We start from the raw sequence: 11,255 nt of genomic DNA, 5'->3' as shown, positions 1-11,255 counted from the left end.
CGCGGAGGGATAGGGGCTGCTTAGTCATGTCCTTGCGCGGGTCGGAACCGGCACCGGGCCGAGCGGGAGGGCACAGCCGGCGGCCCCTGCCCCAGCCCGCTGTCCCTGCCCGGTTCCTGCCGCTCCTGCCCGTCCCCTGCGTCCGCCCCAGCCCGCTTCCCGCTGTCCTTGTCCTGCCCGCTGCCCATCCCCTGCCCGCCCGCTCTCCCCGCTGCCGCTGCCCGCATTGTGCTGGAATCACCCCGGCTTTGTTTCGGGGTGGCTTCATCCCCTCGGGGCGTATTCCGTACCAGCCGCAGAAAGTTAGCATCCCTCTGAAATTGTCCCTGGGCTCCTCTAAAAATGTGTTAGTGAGGTGCCACGGGAATTGCCTTGCTCCCAGATAGGCTACAGTCTGCACCCAGCAAACCCGTTAGTAACCCCCGTTATTCTGTGTAGGGGCAATGTGGCAGGGGATTATTTCTTTGAGAACTTCTGCGCTGGCATTTCCTAACTTGTTAGCAATTGTCGGGCCTTTTATTAGAAATAATCATTCACTTGACTGCTCTTATTAATTGTTCATTTAATAATATTAGCCATTAATGAAATGCTTGAGCATTTCCCCTGGTTTTTAGCACACTAATTGTGATGASCRGTGRGATTTTGGGTCTCGTAGCAGAAGTYAGAATTTAACCCCATCGAGCAGGGTTCCCTGTCCCCCAGCTCCATGCAGGGATGACAGCTGGTTCCAGCCCACAAGCCTTGGACAGCATCCAGGCAGGGCTGTGCTGGTGCTGGCTCTTTGCTTTTCCAGACAGTCCTGGGATAACAGGTCCAMAGAGCTTTTGGGTCGGACACGTGGGGTGAGAGGCCGGCAGGCACTAATGTGGGGCTCACAGTTTGCATCTCTTGTGTTCAGGGAGTACCCAATGCATTCCATGCTCATGTTATATGGAGGGTAAAACCAAGCTGATGCTTCCTCCTGCCTCTCCTGAGTCTCTCTGGAATTTTTAATGAAACAGCAAGTAGCAATAACAAGGGGTAATGAACAAGATGTTTTTCGATGGTGCTACTTGTTTCTCTGTGCTACCAAGGGAAATGCAAAGCAGCATATCCAGAACAGGTCAGGACGTTGTTTTGTGGGACCTTCCCAGTGTGGGTTCATTTAGTGCTGTGTTACTCATTCTCAGAACAAGGRATCTGACCTATTGTGGTACTGGAACAGATGTAGCCTTAGAGACTGTATCATACTTTTGGAAATAAACTGCCATCTTTTGGGGGGAGAAATTATTATTTTATCTTTTATACACAAGAATACTGACTATATATTGGAATGAGAGGTTTTTTACTTACAACTCAAAGGACAAACGGGGTTTTCAGGTTTTCATAAAGCCTCTTCTTTTAAAATTCCTGGTTTGTAAGGTGCAAAACATCCTTGCTTGTCATTATATTGATCAGAACACTTAGAAACTGCCAGGACTGAGAGCTTTCTGTTGTGTGGGCTCTTCCTAGAAAAACCTATGACCCAGAATTAATAGAATCAACCACAAATTATGAAATATGTGCTCCTGAAAATAGACAGTAGTTTTTTATTTAAGGAACAAATGGACAAAAATTACATTTAAAGGGAAATGAAAATAAAATATATTAAATCTAGAGAAGTAAAACTGGATTATGTTCTCAAGAAAAATCATTAATACTTTAATTATCTTACTTACTCAGCTTAAAAAAAATTGGCAGATTCTGTAGCTGAATGGGTTAGTTGAGAAGTAAAGAGAAATAGAGAATGTAGACAAATATATGTGTGACATATGTATGTAGATATACATACATATGAGAATGTAGACATATATATGTGTGTGTGTGTGTATGTATATGGAAATGCAACTGGAATGGAGGAGTCCTATACAAGCGTATAGGTTGGGGTCTGACTGGGTAGAAAGTTTTCAAGGACAGGTTGGATGGGCTCTGGTCCTGTGGAAAGTGTCCCTGTCCATGCTGAGTGTTTGGAACTAGATGATGCCTCAGGTCCCTTTCTGCCTAAACCATTCTATGATTCTATATTCCAATTTGAAATTAAGAAATGAATATTTACTKGGAGAGTGGTCAAACTCTGAAATCAGTTCAAAGAGGCTGTGAAATCTCCACCTTTAGTGATGTCCAGTATTCATCTGCACAGCCCTATGAGTGACCTGATCTGACTTTGAAGTTTGCCCCTTTTCAATGGGGGTTAGATTAGGTGATCTCCAGAGGTCTCTTCCAACCTSCACCATTCCACAATTTTGATCCTGCATTCTTTAGGCACGTTGGCTGAACACACAATAATCTGGAGGTGACTAAATATTGTTATTTTTAAGGACAAAATGATGTTTAGTTTGCACAGATTAGTAAGACCATTCATTTTCTCAGAGCTATTGATATTTATTAAGCAAGGAGAAGGCTGGGATCTGTAGCGAGCAGATACTGCTTGTGGGCTGATCACATCTGTGAAAGTCTCTGAGAACAAGATCTCTGTTACAAAGTCAGGATTATCTCACATCCTCACTGATGGAGCCAGCGGAATGAAAAGTGACAAGACTTCCCTGGATTTAGCAGCATCCCCTCCAGTAAAGACATCAAATACTGCTTGCTACTAAATGCCATTTAYTGGAGGTACCTTCCAGTTCAAAATATGTATCTGATGGCTGGAGGTTAGGAGGGAATCCACAATGTAATTGGTGCCACTGCCTAAATGCACATCCAGGAATTATCTCCTCCTGGGAAAAGGCTGAATGGATTTGTATTTGTAATCTCTATGCAGATCTTTTGAACTCTGCCCTTATAACTGGTAAAAAAGGGAGATGAGAAGGCTCAGGGGGAGTTTTTGCTGGGCATGCTCAATGGATGAATGAGAATTTCAGTGTACAGGGTAGGTGGAGCTGCTAGGTTATACAAGGATTAAAGGAACACATATTCTCACTGTGTGTATACACAAGCACTGAAAGCTGTGCTCAGTTGCCAGCCAGGCTGCTCAGTAAATGTGCACCCTGGCACGGCAATTTCTAAACCTCRGGTATTCATCACTTGAATTTCATTTAACTTTCAGCCAGCCTCAGTCCAGCCTCACACCGTATCCAGCCATGCTTTTTGGACACACAGCAGACTACCCACTCCTCTCCAGCTGCAAAATGTTCGAACACGATCATTGTAAAAATGCAAGACAGTGAGGTTGTTCTCATACCCTCAGAGCCCATCGTCAGTTCTGATGTTACTCTAGTGTACTGAAACCAAGGTCATAGAATCATAGAATGGTTTGGGTTGGAAGGGACTTTCAAGATCATCTAGTTCCAACAAAAGCAGCCAAAGTTCAAAGCATCAAAGCTCAGGCTACAAGCTTGGATCATGATGCATTGTAGCTCATGTAAGTATTTCCACTGGCAAGCAGCTGGCTGCTCTGGGTCGCTCTCTCTCAGGCTTCTGGTGTTGCAGCTAGTTAATAATCACATCTTTACTGGAGCATGGACTTACTTGAGGTTTTCTAACATGCCAGCCAAGGGTCACAGTTGGAATCAGCCTTTCTCTTCCAGTAACATGTTAACTACTTCAAAGTGGAGCAATTGCATGAGAGGCTGAGATTAATCCTKTTGTGTATTATTAGGAGGCTCAGTAGCATTGTGGGAGCAAGAACAAGGAGGCCCTGAATGCCCCACACCCCCACAGTGTCCCATTGACTGACCTGTTTACCAAATTGGGTTCTCTTGGTTTGGCTGCTTAAGAAGGACTTTGAAAAGTCTCTCTGTCTTGGAACAGAAATTGAAACAATAAGTTGAAATCCTGTTGGCCTTTTGTTTATGACTGGAAAACTATTCCTCAGGCAGGTCTAATTGAGTTTAGGGCATGAAAGCTTTCCTTCAGGAAGCCACCAACTGAATGACTATCATCCCATGCAGCCACTTGCTCCACTCCCAAGAGGGGAGGAGAATTGGGAAAAAAAAGTGAACTTCATGGATTGAAATAAGAACACTTTAAAAAATTGAAACAATAATAATAATAATGATACTACTGCTCGTACTAATAAAAAAAAAAAAAAAGAGGAAGAGGGCAATGAAATCCAAGAGACACAAGAGATGCACAACAGAATTGCTCTGGTGGATGCCTTGCCCATCCCTGAGCAGCAGTCAGTGCCCTCAGCCAATTCCCTCCAGTTTATATCCTGGGCACGATGTTCTGTGGTGTGGAGCATCCCTCTGGCCAGCTGGGGTCAGCTGTCCTGGCCRTGCTCCCTCCCAGCTCCTTGTGCCCTTGCTTGATGGCAGAGCACGGGAAGCTGAGAAGTCCTTGACTTAGGGTGAGCACTGCTCAGCAACAATGAAAACATTACTGTGTTATCAACATTATTCTCATCCTAAATTCAAAACACAACCCTGTACCAGCTACTAAGAAGAGAATTAATTGTATCTGAGTCAAAACCAGTGGCATTAACTAAAATGCAGAACAGGAACAAAAGCTGTTAAAAACAGAACAAGAACAAAAGCTGCTCAACAGAGCAGCCTCTTGCCTTGCCTAGAGAATACTCTTCCCTTATGTAAAGTTAGTGGTGTCTCAGTGGTGGTGTCTTTTGAATATGGCCACAATCCCGCTGGCCTAAAGGCAGCGTGGGCTCTGGTATCTTGCAGTAGTGTGTGTGTCTCAGTAAATGCACTGCCAGGAGTGCTTGTCTGTCTTCTGTCCGACATGAATTAACTCCTGCTGGAATTAAAATCTTTGTTCTTGCATAGTGAAAAACATGTTCGTGGTCAGAGGACCAGCTGGAACGTAACTTAATAAAGTCCAAGGGCAGCTCCCACATCATTCAGTGCCGCAGTTAAAGTTGCTCTCCGTGTAAAGAAATGAAATGTAAATAATTTTATCTTCTCTCATACCTTAAGGGAGAACATTAATCATCTGTGTAATTTCAGGGGAGTCAGCAGAGTTGTACTAGGCATCATACTGGCTTTTAGTCGAAGGTGCTTTGCAGTGAGCAGTTATGACAGTAATGCAATAACTTGGAGCCTGCCTSAGGGGGCCCTGCCCTCACAAGGCATCTGCAGTTTTCATTTATTATTCTGGTGGTAGCAAGTGCTTCACACATATAGACACCRGCACCTGTGATCTCCGTTACCTGTGGTCAGTCCCTGAGAAAGAAGTCTCTCTGAACTCTGGTGGACTTGGTATCTACAGGTGGCTTACAAACCACAACAGAAAATTAYCCATATTTRTGATTTAAAAAAAAAAATAATTAAAAATACCAAAGTGTATTATTTTTCTGGGAGTACACGGTATCCTGCAGTTCTGTGAATCATCTAGAATAGCAGGGCCGTAGAAAAATAAGAAACTGTGCGTGGGAAGACTAGGTAAATCTAACTTAATACATGAGCTTTGGCAATCAAAGCTGCCAATGCAAACTGTCAGGACTCTGCCAGGGAGACAGATGGCACGATGACAGCAAATGGATGGGTCTCTAAAACTCAATTACCATTTCAGTTCAGACTCTTTTTCCRTATGCCAAGTTGTGGAAGAGGTTTGTTTATCTTGAGCTTTATGCATTGTGACAGATAATTTGCATAGGTGTGAAGCTATAGGCAAGGCTGTTACAGTGTGAGGCTGAACACAAATTTTTCTGTTGTATGGTGTTTTCCAGGTTACCTTTCTGCTTCCTTGCAGGTGGCAGGTTTCTGAACCTTTATTTGCATAAATCCATCCATAGTCTGGAGATGTTCTTTTGAGCTCCAGAGGCAAAACATTTTAGGATCCATTGGCCACATTTAGAACAGAAATCACTCCAAACTGTTTTCTGAGCCAGAAGTTCTTCAACTTTTTTTTTATGTGCCACCCATCATTACACTCCCTTTAGCTCCTTGTGAGTGAGTTCCTGTGCTCACTGGGCAACCCATGGTTGGATTACCTGATTCCCAGACCTCCACTAACTTCAGCATTCAAGACTAATTTTGTTATTGCAACTGGTTGGAAATAGGTGTAAAAATTAAACCACTCCAACAGCCTGAYTTCTTTGTAGGCCTTTGGTTGCTGCCTTCTTCCTTGGAGATCTCTGAACAGCCGCAACCACATTCCCTACCTGCCAAAGGAAGCACTGGCATGGTTGTACAGCTTTTTCAGCTTTGGTACCACTGATGAGCATCTCAGATTCATATTCACATGCTGCKTACTTCCAGCTGTGGAATATTTTCTTCCCCCTGATTATTTGGTGTAGCTGGATGTTTCCCTGACCCTGTCTGTCAGGTCACGCAGATCAACAGAACTGCTCTTAATTTTAAGTAAGGTGAATTCCCAGTATTTTCAAGCCATGCTACATGGCAGGTCATTAGAGAAAACAGGAAAGCTGTGAAATTTTGCTTATTTATATTTCATGTCTGTTGCTATTTAAGTGAGTGAGAGGTTCATATAAATGAGAGGAATTGTACAAGTTAGAAAAAGTCAAATGGTGGGATGTGACCACACACTCTCTGTCTGCAGCTAAAATGAGTCCCATGTCTTTGGAAGAAAAGTACTTGCAGATGTCTCCTGTAGGCTGATAAASAGCTTGCCTCTGGATCATGGGCACAACAGCCAACTTTTCCAGCTATTTGAACAAAGACAACCATTTTTAATGGTCCCCAAATATCATTTCTCTCATAGAATTTGACAGCATCATGTTAGAAATACTTTATYTTGGTCCCTTCTACCACAGTAGGCACCTGATCAAGCAGTCTTCTTGCTACTGCTATCAAATTTTCTGAACCCATGAGATGGAAGTGGTTGTATAAATGTGTCTAAATGTCTCTCTGTTTTTCAGAAGACATTTTATTAATAGCATCATTATTTTTAACAACCAGTRTTCTCTGCTATAACAGCAAAATGTTGCCAGACCTTTCTTAATTGTCTAGCACTGCATTTTATTAAAAATAGTGGATTTTTTTTTCTGGCTGCTGATCTGTGAGTCAAGGTTGGTAGAATGTAGCTCAGAGCTGCAGCAAGCTCAGTGCTGCTTCATATTTGGCTCCCATCTGGTAACAGGACGTGTGACACTGGGAATATGCTCATGCAAGACCTGGTGGTGGGAAAACCTATCCAGCAASAGGGGCTGAGGCCAACATCTCTGAGTCACCCTGGGGGACTCCTGTGTGCCCAGCCTTGCTTTGTCACACACTGAAGCCATCAGGCTTGGAGGGAGCTGCAAGTGTTGGCCACAGTGAGTTTCTCCTGTCCTTTTGGAGCCCTCCCCTCCCTTTCTTCAGGAGCCTCCAAGTAGATGCAATGAATCACGTAATTCTTGTCCCTGCAGAKATTGACCTGGAAGGCAAGGGACCTGGTTGGACATGGTCAGTTGGTGGCTCCTTTTGTAGTTTCTATCTTTTTCTACCTCTTCTATGGTTACTTTCTGCTTTCAGATTTTGATTGAAGGTTTTTTTCTGGTTTTATTAAAATTTCAGTGTAAATTTAGTAAAAATCTTCCATTTTGACACTACTGAATTATTTAGGGTCTCATATAAGTGTACTTAATGGGGTGTCTTCATTAAATTYATCTGCACAGTAGGTGGCTTATGTATTTAAAATCTGAAGAAATGACTGGTTTTTAAAAGGRCTCCTCATCTGACCTATTACATCTTCCAAACTTTCTGGGCAGATTCTCAGTGTCCTTCCTCCTCTCCACATTTCAGCATCTTCAGTATGCTCCCATCTCTGTTTTCTTCTCTCTTTTCCTGAGCAGTAGAATAGTTAACATAGGCAGCTTTTACTATATCAACAGGAGCAACTGACTTGGCAGTACGATTATAAATGCAATGTGTCGCCATGATCAAGAATTCATTAGAAAAAACCCAGACCCCACCAACACTTTCATTTTTCATCCTTCTATCCAACATTGACACATATGACATCTCCTGTCCCTTGGCTTTGGCTCCTGTTAGTAGTCTCAGTCTTGCAGAGCTGCCCTCACACTCGTGTTTCCCATCCCTCCAGTTTTTTATCACTCCAGCCAGTTTGGTCCTGCCATCATCCCCTCTGCAGTACGGCCACATCTTATGGGAGGTTGCAGGTGGAGTCCTGGGCTTGACACGCTGTGAGGAAATTGCAGACACAAGCAGAATCTCCATAGTGCCTGTTCTCCATTTCAAGGAGGTTTTCTGGTTTTATGACAGCTGTGACTGTAAGGAACCATAAATCCTGATGTCCTTACCCCAGGTAACCCCTCCTGCCTGCTGAGAGGCCTGCCCATTAAACACCACATTACAGCCTCAGGTTAATGACCAGTGTTACAGAAGAGCACTGTGGGTCGTGGAGAACCACAGAGGGTTCGTTAGGGTGCCTCTTGCAAACAGTTATTGGTAAACAACCAGCTGGACTGTTCTTCTGAGGTGAGGTTTACTCGACAGGCTGGGGTTGTGCAAACAGAGTAAGCCAYTACTATGCCTAGCATTTACAATAAAAATTTATGGCAGCTGCTTTCTGTGAATGTCAGTGAAATAGGTGAGGAAATAGATTTTCTGAACAAATCTATGCCTCTGGAAGAATCTCTTCCATTCATTTCAAGGAGAATTATTATTTTGAAATGTAATAAGATTTTTTTTTTTAATATTAAGCTGAGATGTCTAAAATGTAGATATCTAAATCCTGTGGACTGCTTAGTAAATCTCAAAAAGACATCGCTATCTGAAGCAAGCTTTCTTTGCTTTATCTGAATAATAATACTCCTCTACCATCTTTTAAATCCTTTATCCTTTCGAGTGAAGAGAGACATGCTTTTGCTATACAAAAGCAAGACCAGTCTCCAAGGTGTGTTCAGTAAGCAATCAAGGCAGCCTGTTGTCAGAAATGACCCATCGCTAATTTAGATACAGCAAATGATGACAAATATATTTCTGTTCTTGTTGGCTTAAAATGTAAAGGGGGTTGCACCCACCTCCCTGCATGTCTCTGTTTCTCCCCTTACATCGAGCCAGCTCAGGGGTATGCACACAGAACCAGGGAGGCCATATAACCCTCTGATATTTGCCAGCTGGATTATTTATGAGTGTGTGAGTTGGCTCCCAGCACGCAGGAGAATCACGTGGGTATCTGGGCCCTTCTGGGGAGAGTGGATCTTCCCATGTCCTGTGATGGACCTAAATATTTGCATYGATTAGATCCTACTTTGATGTTGTTACTATTTAATCATGATGAGCACTGTGTGAATCATAAATTAGGAACATGTACTATAAAGCACAGGATGTTCAGAGCACTGCAGCTTGGTGGTGGGCATGTCAGCCTTTGGAATGTGGCCAGTGGGGCATTTTTAAGCTGGACTGTTTCAGGAACACATCCTCATTCGTGACTGTTTAATTTCAAGTATGTGCTTTAGTCCTATCCAAATGAGCGGGGTTTGAGGTTATGCTTAAAGCTAAGAATGGGATTTTGAAGCATCCCTGACTTGGAGACAARGCTTGGGAAAACTGTCACAAAATTTTGAGGCAAAAAGCTTAGACTGTARAGAAATGTAACTACAGGAAAGTCCCTTCCTTTCTAGGAAAAATGTGTAGAAATGTGTCCAGTTCCCTGAATGCAAACACCACTTAGGAAAATACTATACTACACATTTAGAATGAATTAAATCAAATGACAGCTATCCAGCCACAGCRAAAAATAATGTAATTGTAACTGAGYGGCAAAATGGTTCTGCCTAATAGTTAAACATCAGCGAGTTCCACTGTGCCTAATAAAATGCAGATCTCATTATCCGTTTGTTATGTGCATCGAGAGATAACTGTTCAAGTTGAAAAGTATAAAAATCTGATTTAATTCAGTGACATTTTGGATACAAGAGGGTCAGGTTGGCCTTATAACAAATAACAGCTTGGGGCATATGGAAAGGAGTGTAATTGCAGATAAGGCTCTAGAAAGATGAGTGGAAAATGTAGTAAGAGTTCAAGGACACATTAAACAAATGCACCCTGGCCCTCACACAGTAATCACCTACATGTGCCATAAGGCAAACAGCAAATGTAATTGACTCCCTGAAGGAAGATCATTACAGCTTTGGTGCTTGCTGCCTCACACCACGATTTCTCCTTCCATTTGCAACACCGAGAATTCAGGCATGGGAAGTCCTGGGATCCTGAGGCTGCTCTAATTTATGTAGGGAATACATCCAGCTCTAAATAAACCTAGAGACCTTTTCAGTGGCTTCTTCAAAGATTAAACTGGTATCTGTGAGTGTCTGCCACAGTGTCAAAGATTAAAAATGACCAACATTGATACGAATATGGCAGAAGCCTCAGTGATGAAAGAGGAGCACGGTCCTTTGAGCACACAGGAGGAGTAAAATRTTTGGCTGTACTAGGCTAAAATAAAAACCAACTCCTTTGTGGCCTGGTGTCTTGAAGGGGTTCAATGTGATCCCAGTTTCTCGCGTCTGGTATGGCACTTGTCTTGTTTTCCCATTTCCTGGACATTTTCAGCCGCATCTGACTGGGCTACAGAGGTATCAGGGATATGGCAGAGGTGAAAGACTGAAGGAGCCACACTGTGAACTTAAACCTTTCTCGGCCTCAGCCAGTACACAGAGCAGTTAGACCTGGAGACATAAATAGATTTTAGGCTTTCCTGGTTCAGAGATCTCTCTGCTCCTATTGAGGGAGCTCTAGCATATCACAGAGCCTATCTTTCAACTAACCGAAACACTTAAGGGTTTACGGAGGCTTTATTACCCTGGAAGCTTCCTGGAAGCCAGAGAAAGAATTAGATGCAGAACCAGCCCGAGATTACAGGCAGTTTACCTGCATTTTTCCTCAGCTTAGCTCTAATGAGGAAGTCCTGACAGTGACACCTGTTTGAATCTCAACTCCTGGTTAGTACTCAATAGTTGAGATCAATAAAACAGACTTAATCAAGATACCATATAAATTTGGTTTTTTGTTCGTTTTTTTTTTTTTTTGTATTGAAGAGTGGCAGACAGTTAGGGACTTAAGTAACAAATGTCTCATTTCATAATGTTTCCTGCCTGGCATACTAAAGAGGCAGAGTTCTAGGTATCAATTTCTAATTAATTGCGTTGGCTCCGAGGTCCTGTTAAGACTGATCGGTTAAGAGCAGCAGTGGATTCATCTCTTGATGTCTTCAGATCAATATTGCCTTAGCTCAGAGAAGGAGTATTTGGGGTGAAATTTAAGGGCAAATTGTAAGAACTGACTGGAAGTCCTACTGGTTTCTTGTGGCCTYGAGGCTGTTATCAGAATGCTGTCAGAACATATTTTTCAAGAATGTCAGTTTACATTCTTCATTTC

This window comes from Malurus melanocephalus, unplaced genomic scaffold (genome assembly GCF_030028575.1).
Source record: "Malurus melanocephalus ecotype Western Australia unplaced genomic scaffold, MMel_1.1 scaffold_140, whole genome shotgun sequence".
Taxonomy (NCBI): domain Eukaryota; kingdom Metazoa; phylum Chordata; class Aves; order Passeriformes; family Maluridae; genus Malurus; species Malurus melanocephalus.
This window is presented reverse-complemented; position numbering follows the sequence as displayed.